The sequence below is a fragment of the Etheostoma spectabile genome, chromosome 24 (assembly GCF_008692095.1).
Source record: "Etheostoma spectabile isolate EspeVRDwgs_2016 chromosome 24, UIUC_Espe_1.0, whole genome shotgun sequence".
In the NCBI taxonomy this organism is placed as follows: domain Eukaryota; kingdom Metazoa; phylum Chordata; class Actinopteri; order Perciformes; family Percidae; genus Etheostoma; species Etheostoma spectabile.
Window position 1 is genome coordinate 1,144,125 of NC_045756.1, and position 5,786 is coordinate 1,149,910.

Sequence of the window (5,786 nt, forward strand, 5' to 3'; positions counted from 1 at the left end):
TGTGTGTGTGTGTGTGTGTGTGTGTGTTCCACAGTGCTGTTTACATGATTGCTCTTTGACACACATATCCTAATTGACTGAGTATCAAGTGCAGGATTAGTGTATAATATATCAGAACTGTCTGGCGCGCAACACTTTTGAACAAGGCTTGGGGAACAATTACTGGTAATTAAATATGTGCCAGTTACTGGAAAAGATAATTATGTCCTTGGTGTATAACACCAATTAATTACTTTTATTTCAGCGAGCAAAGCTTTTAAACGGCAGCGGAAGCCATTCGAATGGCGCCCGTGTTTGAGTGCAAGCAACCTCCGTGTTTGCTAATGTGCAAGTCGTGTTCTGTTGCTCGCAGAGATGAGCTTTTAGGTGCTGCACGTTAAATTGTTTAAATCAGGCATTTGCTAAGACTCTACAGTTTACTGTGGTAAGAAGGGGAAGGTGCTGCAGATGCAGTTGTAGTTTTTAAAACAACCATGAGAAAGTGACAGTAGCTGCAAACAAGCTCTGCCAAGGCTCCACTGATGGTGTCTTTACCTCTCCATCCTTAGGCATTAAACATTGACATAATAGGTTCAATGAAAAAAAAGAGACTTCTCTGGGGGGGAGAAGCAGAGCTCAACTCTCTCTTGCTAAGAGGATTGGTCAGATTGCATATAGAGCCTAGGAGGAATCATGAGCGCTCCATATATCCTCACACCTTCTCCTCAGTACTTACAACACCTCGCCACACAGAGATAGCAGCACGAGATTGGCAGTAAACCTCTCCTTCCTCCCTATACATCCCAACCAACACCCTGCTTTTATTCACATATCAAAAGTGTTGTTTTTTTTTAGAATTGCAGAGGTGAAAATGTACGGATTAGCAAGTGATCTCATTTCGGGCACCGGCTTCTAATGTCTAACTTGGAAATACCTGTGGCCGATCATTAGTAATCTATTAAAACCATGGGCCTAGAAATGGTTACACTGCAAACCCCTCTGAGCCAAACGTGGCTGATGTTGCTTTTCCAATCCCCCTCTCGCTTTGGTTAATAAGATACAGAGTCAGACGGCCCGAGCGTGCTCTCTCTTCCTTCACCTCACTCTCCTTCTCTCTCTTTTCTCTCTGGTGCTGCAGCACACACTACAGTCATTTTTTTTATCTGCCAGCTCGCTCTCGACTCCTGCACCAACAGCTTAATCCATGCCGTCTCCTCCAACAATCAGTCTGTCAGGACTGCATGGCTATGTGTGTGTGTGTGTGTGTTGATGCTAATGAGAGAATGTACTTGTTTTTCATGTCTTTTTCTTTTTCTTTTGCTTAAGTTTCTAGGTGTATGTGCAAGTGTACGGTGTGTCTCTAAGCCTAAATGTACATGCAGTATGCCTACGTGCATGCCAATGTGTGTTTGAAGGGGAACCTTTCTAAACACATTGTGTGGACTCACTTTCCATTTGTGCACAAACACCAGGTCCTCACAGGGTCAACTACTATTACATGAAGTGTTAAGACATGATCTGTGTCCCAATTCCATGAATGTTCACTAGCTAATCTTTATGGCATCCTGTTCAAGCAGGTAGTGTTCAAGAAATAAATGACTGTTTTACACTGAATGGAAGTAATGCAATGCGTGCACAGTCTGACGGCAATACAATTTCACAAATAAAAGCCCACTGGTTGTTATGTTTTCTGAGATATTTCTGTCTTGCCAGCAATTTATTTTACAGGTGTGAGTAAAACTTCTATTTCTGTGTGCATTGCTTTTAGGTACACTCAACAGAACAGTTTTTAGTTTGCCTGTTGAAGATTTTTTAAGTACTGTAGGTATCCCTAGTTATTTCAGCTTGCCAGTGTGAACATGCTGCCTTCTCAAAAGCTACTTGGACGTAATATGGAATTGGGACACATCTCCGGCTTTAGTTTAAGGTTAGGGTTAGGCATGTAGTTATGGTTAAGGTACGTATCTAGGGAATTAATGTAAAAGAGTGCAATGTGCTTGTATCTGTTTGATCATACATACAAGTGAACGCATGGGATTTCCCCCCCATGTCTTGTTTTTATTTTTGTGCCAAAAAGTAAATCTGTTGATATGCAAATAAAACCACAAGCCCATATGTGTGTGTATCCTGGACTGTGGGTTCGTACGCGTGTGTTTCTTTGCCAAAGTACACATGTTGCACACTTGTGAATGTGTGTGTGAATGTATTGTACAGCATGTGTCTCTGCAGGGGTACTTACATTAATCATAGGGACAAAACTCTGTTCACACATAATGGTGGCTCATTGTCCATTTAGGGACAAGAAGTCAGTACGATGTCCCTCTAAATGACAAAACAAGTTTGCGTACAAGTCTCTTCAGGATCATGAGCACATGCAGGTGGTTTTTTCCATGTCTTTCTTGTACAGTATGTTTATACCTAGATGCTGGTGTGAAAATAAGGCCACAATTTAAAATGGATGGGTGTATTCTGGGATTCGTGTGAGTCTGTTTCTAAGCCAAAATGCATATGTTGCTTACATTGTATGCATTTGTGTATGTGTGTGTGTATGTGTGTGTGTGTGTGTGTGTGTGTGTGTACTAGCTCTCTGGAGGGGCCCAGTGTGTGTCACGATGGGCCCAGCTCCCACTGGATCTAAGCAGTATTGACAAACCCATCAGAGCTGGTGATGCATTGGGCTCCGTGCTCACCCTCCCGCCCTTAGCCGCGCTGCAGGGCTGTTCTGACATGCTGTCACCTTGGTAACTGCTGCCAGAGCGAACGGCCTGCTGGGATAGCTGACCCGAGCTGCTGGCCGGACTGCACGCTGCAGCAGGAGATGTCACCGGTAGACCCCTGAGGACCAACGACCCCTGCTTCTGTCCCCGACCATCGATCCGTCTGCTGTTGAGATCCGTCACCACCCGGGACGCTCTCTGGGACAGGACAGGGCACACACACAGACAGAAGACAAAATCCACTCAGATAGGCAAAAATGTAGATTCCTAGTCACACATGTACTGTACAAATATATGCTTTACTGTGACAATGGAACTCTCCCAGAGAGCCAACAAAAGATTGTTTTCTCAGTTCAGTGATAAAATGTGACTCTCCTAAAAATCCAACTCAACAGCAAAATGCCGTGAAAGTCCCCAAAAGCATTTCCTCAAAGCCTAAAATGTATCTGCCTCAGAATCTATCTCTGCTGAAGAAAGACGTCCAAAAAAGTCCCGGCACGTCTTTGTAGAAATGCTTTTTCTTTTCTACTTTTTCGAGGTTACCAAGTCATTCCTTGGCAACTTCTGAATCCCTCTCGCGTTCTCAGAGCCAACACAAGCGATTGTTGGCACCGGCCCATCAGCGGCTGAGGGCTCCAGTCTCTCTCCACGAATGTTTGGAGTTCTTTGAAATGCTGACCAGCTTTTTGACACGAGGCTTTGGAAGCAGCTGAGCTCTCGCTGCGAGATGCGGGACCCGGCTGGATGCAGGGATCAAATCTTTGGGGAGAGGGACTATGGGTAGGGACCAAGAAGTTTTACATCACAGGCTGCACGTCCTATCACGAGGCAATGTGTTCGATGAGAACTTTGTGGACACGTGCCACTAGGTCCCGGGAAGGGGAATGTTTTACATAATGCTTTTTTTTGACTGCATTTCTAAAGAAAATGTTGCACCTGCTCTATCAAACTCTGATTATGATACCATCAGCACCAACAAAGTGGCCTTTACTCACAATAATCCTCAAACAGCATTAGGTCTTATGTACAGTGCTTTCCCAAACACATGTGCTCTGACAGAAAAGCTGTCTCTCGTGTCACACGAATAAACAACAAGAGTAAATGTGAAAGATCACTAACTAGCTTCCTGGTTCCCATGGCAACCAATAAAGCAGGGCCAGCCGTCTTTTGTGGGGATTATCAGCACGGGTGAAGCAACCCGGCAGATTGACTGTCTGAAACAAGATATTGTGTGTGTGTGTGTGTGTGTGTGTGTGTGTGTGGGTGGGTGGGTGGGTGTGTGTGTGTGGGTGTGTGCATGTGAAGACTGAATAAAACATGCTCAGAAACTGAAACACTACACAACAGTGTGCAGGCAACCAGTGAAGGTGGAAACAACTTCAGAAATAGTGAGAATTGTGACTCCGTCCTAGGAAAACCATGTAACTCCAAAACGTCAACTGAAGCAGGAGGATTTTCTCAACCCATAAAAGGAACACTCAGTCCTCAGTCTGAAGAATGCAAATTCCCCATATTTAGTGATAGGCTACATGATTTTTCCCCGGACAGCTACACTGAGTACAGTTTGTGTAAAATGTTACGGAGGCTTCTCCGGCGCACATGTACGTATAGCCTACAGGAACAACACTGCAGGACCTGACCTCACTTCATTTGCATGTCGTTCCCTGAGCCATGAAACACCTGTTCTTCTTTACGTGTATGGTTTTTCTAACTTTGTTTTAGAGAGATAGATAGAAATAGATAGAGATGTATAAAGATAGATGGATAGATAGATAGACAGATAGATAGATACATAGATAGACAATGTTTCTATGGTGTGTTTTAAAAAGGAAAAAAGCACAGAAATCACAATGTATCAGAATATAAAATTGCAAAAAGAGAAAGTAAAATTGCACCTCCAACATAATTTAAAAGAACCTGAGATATCCTCTATAGCCCACGTGAGCCTACTTACCGCCCTGTAAAAACTGCATTTACGAATTTTGTAATCTTATGTTTGCCACATAAATTGATAAATAAGTGGGTTTAAAAGTTTTCTTTCAGTTTAAAGGACACATTTAAACACACACGCACACACACACGCACACACACACACACACACACACACACACACACACACACACACACACACACACACACACACACACACACACACACACACACACACACACACACAATCCTCTGAAATGTCACAATTTGCAAATGATGGGGAACAACAACTGGAATAAAAGAAAATATGACAACACACAAGACATGCTATTGATCCACTTGGTTGGAAGTAGAAGAAGTTGGATCTCTAATATTGTCTGTATTGTTTAACACACTGCACTTTCAAACGATAGCAAACAGACACACTGGAGCTATTGCCATGCAGGACTGAATATGTTTTAACGTCTGCATACAGAGCCTTAAAGGGCCTTAAAACATGTAAAGTGACCAACGCTCTGTGCAGAACTAAAAATGGAAATCTTCATAATCCAAACTACATCAACATGCAATCTGCAACTCACAAATCAAAGCTCACCTTTTAATATTTTATTATGTGTATCGTGTGTTTGATGGGTGTATTTTAGTGTGCGCATTTTTGTAGTAGGCTATGTGTATTTCCTTTTAAAAACTCTGCAAAGTGTCTTCGAGTGTTCAAAAAAACGCTACATAAATAAAAGTATTATTCGTATTATTATTAAGTTTGCTAAAAGGAGCTGAGATAGTGACAGGAGCGGAGGGACTGTGGGGTCGGTAAGTCGGCCACTGGGTGGCGCTGTACGGCCAGGGAAGGCTTCTCCTGTGCGTTCGTCAACAAGGAGGGGGGACATGTCTGGATTATGGCAGTATTTTATTGTGGAAATAATATTAATGCAATCATTAAGGGATTATTGTTTTAAATCGTTTCGAAAATAATTGAAAACTACATGAATAGGCTGTGATTCATTTATTAAAGCTGCTTTCTTTTCTGCCACACACTGCAACTCACAAATAAAAGACTAAACTGTTTCCTGCTCCTTTGTGAGAAGGCGAAGATTTCTGTGAACAGGATATAAAGCAAATGTCGATCCACTAACACTGATGCTGTCCTACAGAGACCTATTC